Below are 14,554 nucleotides of genomic sequence, written 5' to 3'. Positions count from 1 at the left end.
AAACAATAGAGAAAGAGGGACTCTTCTCTGACTAATTTTATGAGGCCAACATCATTCTGACACCAAAACCTGGGAGAGACACAACAAAAAAAGAAAATTTCAGGCCAATATCCCTGATGAACATAGAGGCGAAAATCCTCAATAAAATACTGGCAAACTGAATCCAGCAGCACATCAAAAAGCTTATGTACCACGATCAATTTGGCTTCATCCCTGGGATGCAAGGCTGGTTCAACATATGTAAATCAATAAACATAATCCATAACATAAATATAAACAATGACAAAAACCACGATTATCTCAATAGATGCAGAAGAGGCCTTTGATAAAATTCAACACCCCCTCAAGCTAGAAACTCTCAATAAACTAGGTATTGATGCAACATATCTCAAAATAATAAGAGTTATTTATGACAAACCCACCGCCAATATCATACTGAATAGGCAAAAGCTGGAAGCATTCCCTTTGAAAACAAGCACAAGACAAGGATGCTGTCTCTCACCACTCCTACTAAACATAGTATAGGAAGTTCTGAACAGGGCGATCAGGCAAGAAAAAGAAATAAAGGGTATTCAAATAGGAAGAGAGAAGTCAAATTGTCAGCAAATCTCTATTTACTGACTTGGAAAAAATTATACATATATGTTAACTAGTGTTAACATGTTCCCCCCACTCTCCCTTTGCTCTAGGAATTGAAATCTAGGAATCGAATGTGGGTGAGGAAAAAGCTTGGAGACACTGTGAGGGAAAGACACTTGGAAAAGCTGCAGACATTTTCCCAGACCCAGAATTGAGAGCAGGACTGCCACTTTTAACACCAGCGCATACAAACTCAGCCATTCCTTGGTGACGCAGCAGTGTGTCTGCACAGGCATTTCAGTCTCGGGCCAGAGACCAGAGTACCTGCTCTGGAGCAGGATAGGGGCCTCCACAGCCAGTACTGTGGAAAGTGCCTTAGCAGTAGGCACTGGAATTGTGCTTTCCCCATTACTAGTCTGGATGGGAGGAGAATTATTACAGCTGTAGTTTCTCCTGGGCAGTGAGATGCAGCCAGGGCCTGCTTGACAACTTGAAACTGATCTGTGTGTGCCATTTCTGGGTCCACCACCCTGTTCCCCTGAGATCGTGGTGCAGTGAGGCCTCTCTGCTCCACAACCAGGCAGAATTGCAGGCATATGGAACACCTGTGTACCTGGTTCAGCGGCCTGAACCACCCCACCCTTCCTGGACATAGATCTTGGTGCAGTGTGGCTCTGCTCCATGATCATGCAGACCTCCAGGCATTCAGAGCAATTGTTCACCTGGTCCAGCAGCCTGAACTGCCCCACCCTTCCTCAACATAGACATGGTTTAGCAGGGCTCTCTCTGCTCCACACCCAGGCAGATCTCTAGGCATCTGAAGTACCCATTTGCCTGGTTCGGTAGCCTGAGCCACCCCACCCTTCATGGACATAGATCTTGATGCAGTAGGGCTCTGTCTGCTCCATGCCCAGGGAGATCTCCAGACATCTAGAGCACTCACTCTCCTGGAATAGGAGCTTAGGCTACCTCTTATCCCCATGCAGAGAGTATTTGGAGCCAAAGAGGTTTCTCAGCTCCATGCCCAGGCAAACCTCTAGAGGCCTGCTGGCCACCCACTGGACTTTCCCCTGGCACTGGTGCTTGTGTGTGCCATCAGGGGACCAGCAGGTGGAATTGCCCAGTCTGGCCCCACCATTCGTGGCTCCCACCCCACCAGGGCTAAGCAGGGATCTCAGATCTCTGCACAGTCTACAAATCAGCCCAATGCCTGAGGCAACAGAGAGCTTCTGCTAGTAAACAAAGATTAAGTATATACCTAGCCTCCTTGGCTACAGCTAACTGTTACCTATAAGCGCCATCTATAGGCTTATAGGACAAACTGCACAGCCCAATATAAAGCCTGCTGAAAGAAGTACACAGGGCTATAGAAGCAAAGCCAAAAGACCTTACCCAGCATTCTCTATAGTAAGGGAAAGAAAAAAACATTTCTTTAAAAAATTTTTAAAAAATCCAGTGAAAGAAAAAAATCTTACCCCCAAATTAGAAGTGCTAGCATCTCCAAATGAAGAGAAACCAGCATAAGAATGCTGGTTCTATGAAAAATCTGAATGTAGCGAAACCACCAAAAGATTGCACTAGCCTTTCAGCAGTGGTCCTTAACCAAAATGGAAACTCAGAAGTGACAGATGAAGAACTCAAAACATGGGTGGCAAGAAAGCTCAATGAGATGCAAGACAAGGTTGAAAATCAATAAAAATAAACTTTTAAAGCAATTCAGGAAAGGATGAGACAAACATCTTAAAAAGAAATAAATCAGAGTTTCTCAAATTGAAAAACTCACTTAAGGAATTTCAAAATACAACTGAAAGCTTTATTAATAAACTGGACCAAGCAGAAGAAATGATTTTGGAGCTTGAAGATGAGTCTTTTGAGCTAACCCAGTCTGATAAAAATGAAAAAGTAATTTTTTAGAATGAGCAAAGCCTTCGAGAGCTATGGAATTATGCAACATGAGCAAATCTACAAATTATTGTAATTCCTGAGAAGAGAAGAGAAAAAGCAAACAACTTGGAAAATATATTTGAGGGAATAATTAAAGAAAACTTCCATTATCTTGCTAAAGAGGTAGACATCCAGGTACAAGAAATACAGAGAACACCTGTGAGATAGTGAACACCACAAAGGCATAAAGTAACCAGAATGTTCAAGGTATACAATAAAGAAAAAACCTTGAAAGCAGTTAGAGAAGGGGAGATCACATAAAAAGGGAATCTCATCAGGCTAACAGTGGACTTATCAGCAGAAACCTTACATGCCAGAAGATATGGGGGGCCCATTTTCAGCATTTTTAAAGAAAAGAAAGTCCAACGAAGAATTTCATATTCTAGCAAACTAAGCTTCGTAACCTAAGGATAAATAAAACATTTTCCAGACAAGCAAGCACTAAGAAAATTTGTTACTACTGGACCGTACTTACAAGAGATCCTTAAGGGAGTTCTAATCATGGAAAGAAAAGTATGATACTCACTACCACAAAAACATACTTAACATACTTAAACATACTTAAGTACATAGCCCGCAGGCCCTACAAAACCCAATATAAACTAAAAAGTAACCAGCTGACAATCTCACGATACGATCAAACCTCACATATCAACATTAGCCTTGAATGTAAATGGTCTATATACCCCACTTAAGAGGCATGGAGTGACAAGTTGGATAAAACACAAGAGGCAACCATCTGCTGTCTCGAAGAGACCCATCTCACATGTAATGATACCCAAAGGCTCAAAGTAAAGAGGTGAAAAAGTACAACATAAATGGAAAAAAACATAGAGCAGACATCACTATTATTGTATCACGTAAGGTAGACTTTAAGAACAGGAAAAAGGACAAAGAAGGACATTACGTAATGATAAAGTGTTCGATTCAACAAGAAGACTAAACTATCCTAAATATATATGCACTCAACATCAGAAAATCCCAATTCATAAAAGAAGGACTTCTAAGACCTACACGTAGACTTACAAAGCCACACAATAATAGTGGTGAACTTCAACACTCCACACACAGCATTAGACAGATCATTGAGGCAGAAAACTAACAGAGAGATTCTGAACTTAAACTAGTCTCTTGACCAATTGGACCTAATAGATATCTACAAAATATTCCACCCATCAACCATAGAATATGCATTCTCATCTGCACACAGAACATAGTCCACGATTATTACACAGAACATGCTCAGCCATACATCAAACATCATTAAATTCAAAAAAAATCAAAATTATATCAACCATACTCTTATACCACAATGGAATAAAGACAGAAATTAATACCAAGAAGCTCTCTCAAAATCATTCAATTACATAAAAATTAAACAATTTGCTCCTGAATGACTTTTGGGTAAACAATAAAATCAAGGCAAAAAATCAAAAAATTAGTTGAAATAAATGAAAACAGAGACAGAACATACGAAAATCTCTAGATGCAGCAAAAGCGGTGTTAACAGGAAAGTTTATAGCATTAAATGCCTACCTCAAAAGTTGGAAAGATCTCAAATTAACAATCTAACATCACACCTAGAAGAACTAGAAAAACGAGGAAAAAGTGAAGCCCAAAGCTAGCAGAAGAAAAGAAAGAACTAAAACCACAGTGGAGCTGAATGAAATTGAAACAAAAAAATTCATACAAAGAATCAACAAAACCAAAAGTTGGTTCTTTGAAGGGACAGGCTGCTAGCTAGATTAACAAGGAAAACAAGAGAATATCCAAAGAAGCACAATCAGAAACAAAAGTGACATTATAACTGATCCCACAGAAATACAAAAAATCCTCAGAGACTATTAAAAACCCCTCTGGCCGGGCGCGGTGGCTCATGCCTGTAATCCCAGCACTTTGGGAGGCCGAGGTAGGCGGATCACAAGGTCAGGAGTTCGAGACCAGCCTGGCGAACATGGTGAAACCCCATCTCTACTAAGAATGCAAAAATTAGCTGGGCGTGGTAGTGGGTGCCTGTAATCCCAGCTACTTGGGAGGCTGAGACAGCAGAATCGCTTGAACCCCAGAGGCAGAGGTTGTAGTGAGCCGAGATCATGCCAATACAATCCAGTCTGGGCGACAGAGCAAGACTGTCTCCAAAAATAAAAAACAAAAACAAAAAAACAACCCTCTACACATACAAGCTACAAGCTAGAAAATGTAGGAAAAAAAAGGTTAATTACTGGAAACACAATCTCCCAAGATTGAATTAGGAATAAATTGAAACACTGAACAGACCAATATCAAGTTCCAAAATTTAATCAGTAATACAAAACCTACAAACATAATAAAGCACTGGATGAGAAGGATTCATATCTGAATTCAAAAGACACACAAAGAAGAGTTGGAAACAATTCCATTAAACTATTTCCAAAAACCAAAGAAGAGAAACTCCTCCCCAACTTATTCCACAAAGCCAGCATCGCCCTGGTACCAAACCTAGCAAAGACACAACAAAAACAATACTACAGGCCAATATCCCTGATGAATGTAGACCAAAAAGATCCTCAGCAAAATATCAGCAAACAGCCCACCAAAAAGTTAATTCACCATGAACAAGTAGGCTACATTCCTGGGATGCAAGTTTGGTTCAACATATACAAATCAATAAACATGATCCACAACATAATCAAAAACAAAAACCATATGATCATCTCAATAGACAGGGAAAAAGCTTTTGATAAAATCTAATATCCCTTCATGCTAAAAACAAAACAAAAACCTTTCCAAGAAACTAGGCATTACAGAAACATACCTGAAAATAATGACAGCCATCCATGACAAACCCACAGTTAACATCATACTAAATAGACAAAAACTGGAATCATTCTCCTTGAGAACTGGAACAAGATTAGGATGCCTACTCTCACCACTACTATGCAACATAGCACTGGAAGTCCTAGCCAAGCAATCAGGCAAGAGAAAGAAATAAAAGGCATCCAAATAGAAAAAGAAGAAACAAAACTATCTCTCTTCACAGACAATATGACTCTCTATCTAGAAAACCCTAAAGACTCTGCCAAAAGGCTCCCAGAACTGATAAATAACTTCTGAAAAGTTTCAGGATACAAAATCAATATACAGAAACAAGCAGCATTTCCATACACCAATAAAGTTCAAGCCGACAGCCAAATGAAAAATGTAATCCCATTTATAATAAACACAAGAAAAAGAAAATATCTAAGAATACATCTAACCAAGGAGATGAAGAATCTCTATAGAAGAACTATACAACCACTAAGTCACAGATGAAACAAACAAACGAAAAAACATTCCATGATATGGATTGGGAGAACCAATATTAAAATGGCCATTGTGTCCAAAGCAATCTACAGTCAATGCTTTCCTATCAAACTACCAATATTATTTTTTTTCATAAAATTGGACAAAACCATTCTAAAATTCCTATGGAACCCAAAAAGAGCCCGAATAGCCAAAGCAATCTTAGGCAAAAAGAACAAGGCCAGAGGCATCATGTTAACCCTCTTCAAACTATAAGGTTACAGTAACCAAAGCAGCATGCAACTGATACAAAAACATACACATACACCAACTGAATAGGTTAGAAAGCCCAGAAATAAGGCCTCACACCCAGAGCTATCTAATCTTTGGCAGACAAAGTCAACAAATATAATCAATGGAGAACGGATTCCCTATACAATAAATGATGCTGAAATAGCTGGCTAACCATAAGCAGAAGGATGAGACTGGACCACACTACCTTTCACCATATAAAAAAATAACTCATGGTGGATTGAAGATTTAAATGTAAGACCTCAAACTATAAGAGTCCCAGAAGAAAGCCTGGGAAACATGATTCTGGACATGGGCCTTGGGAAAGAATTCATGTCTACATTTTCAAAAGCAATTCCAACAAAACAAAAAATGGCAAGTGGGGCCTAATTAAACTAAAGAGCTTCTGCATAGTAAAATAAACTATCAACAGAGTAAACAGACAACCTACAGAATGGGAGAAAATATTTGCAAACTATGCATCCAACAAAGGTCTCATAGCCAGAATCTATAAGGAACTTAAACAATCGAACAATCAAAAAATAAAATAAAACAAACCCATTAAAAAGGGGTAAAAGACATAAACAGACACTTCTCAAAAGAAGATATACAAATGGCTAATAAAAACATGAAAAAATGCTCATCATCATGTCAGATAAATGCAAACCAAAACCACAATGAGATGCCATCTGACACCACTCAGATTGGCTATTAATAAAAAGTCAAAAAACGACAGATGCTAGTGAGGCTGCAGAGAAAAGGGAATGCTTATACACTGTTGTTGGGAATGTAAATTAGTTTAGCCAGTGTGGAAAGCTGTTGGGAGATTTATCAAAGAACTTAAAACTGAACTACCAGTCCACCCAGCAATCCCATTACTGGGTATATATCCAAAAGAAAACCAATTGTTCTACCAAAAAGATGCATGCACTCACATGTTCACTGCAGCACTATTCACAATACCAAAGACATAGAATCAACCTAGGTGCCCATCCTCAGTGGACTGGAAAAAGAAAATGTAGTACATATGCAAAATGGAATTGTACGCAGCAAGAAAAAAGAATGAAATCATGTACTTTGCTGCAACATAGATGTGGCTGGAGGCCATTATTTTAAGTGAATCAGGAACAGAAAATCAAATACTATGTGTTCTCACCTATAAGTGGGAGCTAAACATCAGGTACTCATGGACATAAAGATGACAACAATGGACACTGGGGTCCATTAGTGTGGAAGGGAGGGAGAAAAAGGATGGAAAACTAACGAGTACTATTCTTATTACCTGGCGGATGGGATCATTCATATCCCAAACCTCAGCATCACACACTATATTCAGATAACAAACTTGCACATGTACCAACTGAATATAAAATAAAAGTTGAAAAAATATATACAAATGAAATAGTAGTTATCTCTGGCCTGGCACAGTGGCTAATGCCAGCACTTTGGAAGGCCAAGGTGGGCGCATCACTTAAGGCCAGGAGTTCAAGACCAGCCTAGCCAACATGGTGAAATCCTGTCTCTACTAAAAATACAAAACTTAACTGGGATTAGCTGGGCCTGGTGGCGTAAGCCTGTAATATCAGCTACTCAGAGAATCTGAGGCAGAATCGCTTGAACCCAGAAGGCGGAGGCTGCAGTGAGCTGAGATCACGCCACTGCACTCCAGCCTGGGCGACAGAAAGAGACTTCCGTCTGGAAAAAAAAATAGTGGTTATTTCTGATTATGAGTGTTTTTTCTTATTTTCTTCATTATATTTCACATTTAAAATTTATTTTATAATGAGTATATATTCCATTTTATTAAAAGGTAATCATGTTTTAAAATCTAAAAAGTAAGCATAAATTTCAAAAATGCCAGACCAAATTAAAGGGGTTTCATGCATGTGAATATTTATGGCAGATTTACTCATAATCCCCAAAACTGTATGCAACCAAGATGTCCTTCAATGGGTGAATAAACAAACATACTGTGGTATGCCAATGAAGTGGAATGTCATTCACATTAAAAGAAATGAGGTATCAAGCCACAAAAGGACTTCAATGAGTCTTAACTGCAAATTGCTAAGTGAAAGAAGCCACTCTGAAAAGGCTGCATACTGTATTATTCTAATTATATGACTTCCTGAAAAACATAGAACTATAGTGATGATAAAAAGTTCAGTGGTTGCTAGGGGTTCAGAGGGTTGAACAGTTGAACCACCAGGGACTTCGTAGGACAGTGAAACTATTCTCTATGATAGTGGTAGATATAGGATACTACATGTTTGTCAAAAACTATAGAATTTTACAGCACAAAGAGTGGATCTTAATATATACACATTTTTAAAAATTTTAAGAGGTTGAGGGATCCCAGGGATGAAATGTACAATGTGACAAAACAATTTAAGTGTAATAAAATATACGAAACAACCTCATTGAAGGGTGTGGGAAGAAAGATCTTGATGTAAGTCACTATAGAAATGAGTCGAGTCTGTAAGACTAAAGGCAAAAGAAACTCTACATAAGCTCTTGATTTTATTTAACAAAGTTATTTCCCATGAGGTACAGGTTAACAGTTCTGATACTGCTGTACATGTGTACTGAAACTGAACAATAAGTAAATGGATGGCAGATAACTGAAGCCAGGTTTCTCACTGTTGCAGTTGAGAGGTTACAGATAAGTAGAGAAAGGAAGTTTGAATGATCATATGGATTATTAATGATCCTTTGGCAATGGATTAGAATTGGAGACATCAGAAAGATCTCATGTTTAGCTTAATATAGATCCAGATAATTACACATAAAAGAAACATTTATAGAAATGTGTATATACAAAGGTCTTGATGCACATATATTTCCTTGCTCGGTCAGCTAACAGGGCCTAGAATCAATAACACCCCAATAGCAACAAGAACACCTAGCACCCAGATTTTGGGCTCCAGTGCAATTCTCCAATAAATGAAACCAGGGGTCCTAGAAGAAGTGGACCAAGAAATATACAAGATAATCCTGGAGAAACTTGCTGTGCCAGAAAGTAAGGAAGTGCTAAAAACAGGAAAAAAAAAAAGACAGAGTGTACCAAAAGGCCTTGTGAGTCAGCCAGAAAAACACTCAATGGCCAAAGATGGAGCAATTTGAGCAACAAAATAAAATAGTATTGGATTATAACCTGAAGTATAAAATATCCATGAGTTTATACTGATATAAATACACTTTTAAATAAATGGCAGCAGAGAGATAAATTTCCCATGCAGAAGATTTCCAAATAAATTATGTAGATACTCCATCCTCAAAAAGGTGGAGCATAACTCTCCAATTAAGTGTGGGGTGCACACGGTAACTTCCTTACAAAGAGTACAGTATTGAAAGGTGAAGGAAATAACTTCATAGTGGATGAAACTGACACACACTACCTCAAACGAGGTGACTAAGTTTAATCAACATCAACAGTAATAAGTCATGTTGATAGTATGTATGCTTGGTATGTAATAAAAATGTCACTTCACCTCTGTGGTCTTCCTCAAATTTGTTAAGGTAATCAGAAACAAAGAATGACTGAGAAGCTGTCACAGTCAAGAGAGCCTAAGAAGATGTGATGACTAAATACAATGTGGTATCTTGGATGAGATGCTAGAACAGGAAAAGGACATTAGGTAAAAACTAAGGAAATCTGGCCAGGCGCAGTGCCTGTAATCCCAGCACTTTGGGAGGCCAAGGCGGACAAATTGCTTGAGTCCAGGAGTTCAAGACCAGCCTGGGCAACATGTCAAGATCTCATCTCTTCAAAAAGATACAAAAATTAGCCACTGTGGTGGCATGCATCTATAGTCCCAGCTACTTGGGAGGCTGAGGTGGGAGAATCGCTTGAGCCTGGGAGGTGGAGGTTGCAGTGAGCCGAGATCACACCATTGCACTCCAGCCTGGGCCACAGGGCAAGACCCTGTCTCTATAAATAATAATAATGATAATAAAAAAAGGAAATATGAATAAAGTATGGACTTAATAACAAGGTATCAACATTGCTTCATTCATTGTAACAAACACACTGTACTAATGTAAAGATCTGAATAACAGGGAAAAGTTTGGTGGGGGTATATGGGAACTCTGTACTGTCTGAATATTTTTTCTATAAATCTGGAGTCATTTCAGGATGAAAAGTTTATTTTAAAATAAGCCAAACAAGGCTGGGCATAGTGGTTCACACTCATAATCCCAGAACTTTGGGAGACCAAGGCAAGAGATCACTTGAGACCTGGAGTTCAAAACCAGCCTGAGCAACATAGCAAGGACCCATCTCTAAAAGAAAAACTTTAAAAAATATTAGCTGGGCATGTTGACACATGCGTGTAGTTCCAACTACTCAGGAGGCTGACGCAGGATAGCTTGAGCCCAGGAGTTCAAGGCTGCAGTGAGCTGTGATTTTGCCTCTGGTCACATGATTTGTGGTTCAACCACGTCAAGGCCTATGCAGAAGGCAAATAACTAATGTAGCATAGTATGAAGGTGGTTCATCATTATGAGTATGTGAAGAGAACCCTGATTTAGCTGGCAAAGCAAAAATTACAAACACACAGAAACGTATACATGCACTGTCTCCTACACATATTTGATGTTCAATTCATATCCACAAATAAGGAATTTGATGTGTGTTGTGTTTCAGTCTGTCACTAACACCAGGATGTTCTTTTCCAGACTCTTTGGAATTCTAGTGCAACTTATAAAGAATATAAACTATAGTGACTCAGAATCTTAAGGTAATTTATTTAATATAAGGACACCCACTTGGGTGTCACATAAGGGAAAACACAAACATTTTTTTTCCTGTTCCAAAAGGATCACTGTGACTAAAGAAACATACATGGAATTAAAAAAATACCCTCTGCCATCACATTTCACATTCCACTCTCGGTTTAAGCTTACTCCCACCACTTTAACCACCACTGTGAATGACAAGGGGTAGGGGAATATTATCAAGAGAAACAGGAGGTCAGAGTACTTCTGTAGCCTTCACCCTCCAACCAGAATCCTTTGACCTCAGACATCCCTTCCTATTTTCTCCTCCCAAGCTCTGAGTACTTTGTGACATTCATTTTAACATTATATGATTTGGGTCCTTTTACCATATGTAGCATTAAAAATTAAAATGATGAATTTACCTAGATCTTATATGTAAAAAAATGTATGTGGTCTACTCATGAGTGTTTACTAAACTAGGAAATGCAGGATAGAAGTCTGTAACATGACTTCATTCTAGATCAACTTTGATCCCAGAATTTGCATCTTCAGTGAGAAGCTGTAAAGTCCACTGGGAGAACATTAGCTTTGCAAAGAACGTTGTTGGTCTTCTAACCTAAAGTTCTACCTGATACGTAAAACCATTCTTAAACATTTCTGCCAAGTGGGCTTCTGCTGAAGCAGCTCCAGAAAGGAAAGCATCTACAATTAAGTGATAGAAAGTTACTAACAGTAGGCAAAAACTTTGACTTATTTGAACATTTGAATTGATCTGCCCTCTGGAGGTACTCAGGTAAATGCTACCTCTCTTCTGTGTGACAGGACTTGAATTATTTGAAGAAAATATCCACAAACTTGTCTTTAGAGTAAAGCATTCCTGATTATTCCAAAAACTGTCTTGTCTGCTTGTAAACCAGTCACCTTCTTGGTCACTTTCCAGGTTGTCTGTGTCCATCTTGATTGTGCCACTCTGATATGACCCAAATCTCCCAACATAAACTATCAAGTACAGAATAAACATGATTTTTAAGGCCTTCCTTGTTCTGGAAACCATGACTCTATTAATGGAGCTTAATATTTCATTATATGTGGTACACTGTAACCTCACATGGCTGGCTCATGTTGAACTTAGAGTAAATTAAAACTAGAGTCTTCTTGGCCAGGAGCGGTGGCTCACACCTGTAATCCCAGCACTTTGGGAGGCTGAGGTGGGTGGATCACCAGGTCAGGAGTTCAAGACCAGCATGGCCAAGATGGTAAAACCCTGTCTCTACTGAAAATACAAAAATTAGCCAGGCGTGGTGGCAGCAGCCTGTAATCCCAGCTACTTGGGAGGCTGAGGCAGGGAATTGCTTGAACACGGGAGGCGGAGGTTGCAGTGAGCCGAGATCGCACACTGCACTCCAGCCTGGGTGACAGAGCAAGACTCCGTCTCAAAAAAAAAGAAAAAAGAAAAAAAACTAGTCTTCTTCATATATGCAATTGTTAGGCCACATAATCACCTCCCCTTGGTAACTGAATTTTTGATATAAGTACAGGACTTCATATTTGATCCTATTCAATTTAATCCTGCTAGATTTGGCTATTTTTTTTCTCAGCCCCTAAGGACTTTCTGGATCATGCTAGTGATATCAAGTACATTTATTCTGCCATCTAATTCTATATTATTTGCAACGGGATGGGCACGCTATTTTATATTTTCTTGCTAGTCATTATAAAACAACTTTGATGGGACAGGGCTGAGGTTGGAAACCTTTGTTCACTTTTGATATCCATATTGTTGAACACTGTCAATTCAAATTATTAACCCATCTACTGTCCTGTCATTAACATCTTGTTACTCCATTTTAATTTCAAGGACATTATGAGAAACTGCCAAATGGCTTGGTGAGGTACACAATGTTTGCCTTTTGAGATCTCTGGAAGGCAGTTCAGCAAAAAGGTGGGCATCCTCCAGAGCACCTGAAGTACAAGTGGCCCATGTGATTGCTTTTTTGGAGACATATTCTTATGTATTAGGCCACTATAAACAGATGTATTTAAGGTCAGTTTCAAATATTAGCCACATAAGGCAAAGCTCTAAATTGCAGTTACTGATTTATGACACAGCTGACTCTCACATGTGCATTTTTGTGTAAACTGCTCCAATGTGAACAGTAGCAGAGATGTATTTATTTAACAAGAGCCAATGTTCTCCTGAACAACACCCAGGAGGCCAGCTAGTATACAACTTATAGTAAAATCTCTGATTAACAGACCAGTATAGTTTAATAGACTTAAGGGGAGGCAGTATAATGTACTGCTTAAGAGCATAGTCTAGAATCTCAGAACTGGGTTCAAACTTTGACTCTGTCACTTAATAGTAAGTAGTGTGACCTTGCTCAAGTTACTTAGTCTCATTCAGCTTATTTCCTTATCTGTAAGCTGGGGAAGCTTGTAATAGTGCTATCTTATAGGGCTACTATGAGATTGAACATAGCAATGAATATGTTAGCTATTATTGTTATTCTAACCTAACAAAATTTAGTTTGACAATCTTGTGAAATACATGCTAGGGCCGAGTAATCATCTTTCTTCTTTCTTTCAAGCTCATCAACCACGCTTTTAATAATGAATTACAGAATCTTTCTTGAAATTATCTTGAGTTTGCTAATCTACACAGTTCTAAATATGGATTCCAAAAGTGCTGTTTTAGGGAGCTCAAATATGTGCTCAGATACCTCAATACAGCTGGAGCTATATGCCTCAATTCATACCCACTGGACAAATAAATGTTGTCCTTGTATGCTGTGACAAACAACTCCTTTTTAAAATGACGTTACCCAAACTTTTGAACTTGTTGGTTTACAGCAGCTTTTGCCAAGGGTTTTTACCCATGGTCAAAGTGTGTAAAGCCTATGCAAGCATGTGCACCACCTGATGAAGCCTGCTCTTTGAGGTGGCTTCAGTCTGATATCTGCTGAATCATGCTTCTCCTTTCTATTTATAGAAAACTGCTTTTCCCCTAAGTCTTCTAACAGAATTCTGGGAAAATGGTGGCATGAGAATAGGTCCTTAATTCTATGAGGCATTGTCTCATTCTGTCACCCAGGCTGGAGTGCAATGGTGTGATCTCAGCTCACTGCAATCTCCGCCTCATGGGTGCAAGTGATTCTCGTGCCTCAGCCTTCTGAGTAGCTGGAATTACAGGCACGCAACACCACGCCTAGTTAATTTTTTTGTATTTTTAGTAGAGATGGGGTTTCACCACATTGGCCAGGCTGGTCTCAAACTCCTGACCTCAAGTGATCTGCCCACCTTGGCCTCCCAAAGTACTGAGATTACAGGTGTGAGCGGGCCCCTGCGCCTGGCCTCAGTATATTTTTTTAATAAAATAATACTAAACTAGGAATATCAAAATTGCTAAATAATTTAATTTTTACATATACTAAATTAAGCTGTATGACAAACATTTTCCATCAGGTCAGTCTGGCTTTGTGGCTAGAGTTATCAATTCATTTAGGATAATGTCAAAAGTCTGAATTTGAATCCCTTTTTGAATTATGAGACATAGGCCAAATGGCTTTCCTGACATCTCAACCCTGATCACTAGGCTAGGCCCTAACAGGAATTAGTCAATTTGGTCCTATTTTGACACTGCAGATTAACATAATTTGGAGCAGGCTGTCCTCTCTCAGAGGGCAAGCTTGTCCACACCCAAATACAGGTGTCTCCTGATCATAGTATCTCAACTAGCATGGTGATCTCAACTTGATGCAAGAGT

Source organism: Pongo abelii, chromosome X (assembly GCF_028885655.2).
Source record: "Pongo abelii isolate AG06213 chromosome X, NHGRI_mPonAbe1-v2.0_pri, whole genome shotgun sequence".
In the NCBI taxonomy this organism is placed as follows: Eukaryota; Metazoa; Chordata; class Mammalia; order Primates; family Hominidae; genus Pongo; species Pongo abelii.
Note: the sequence above shows the minus strand (reverse complement) of the source record.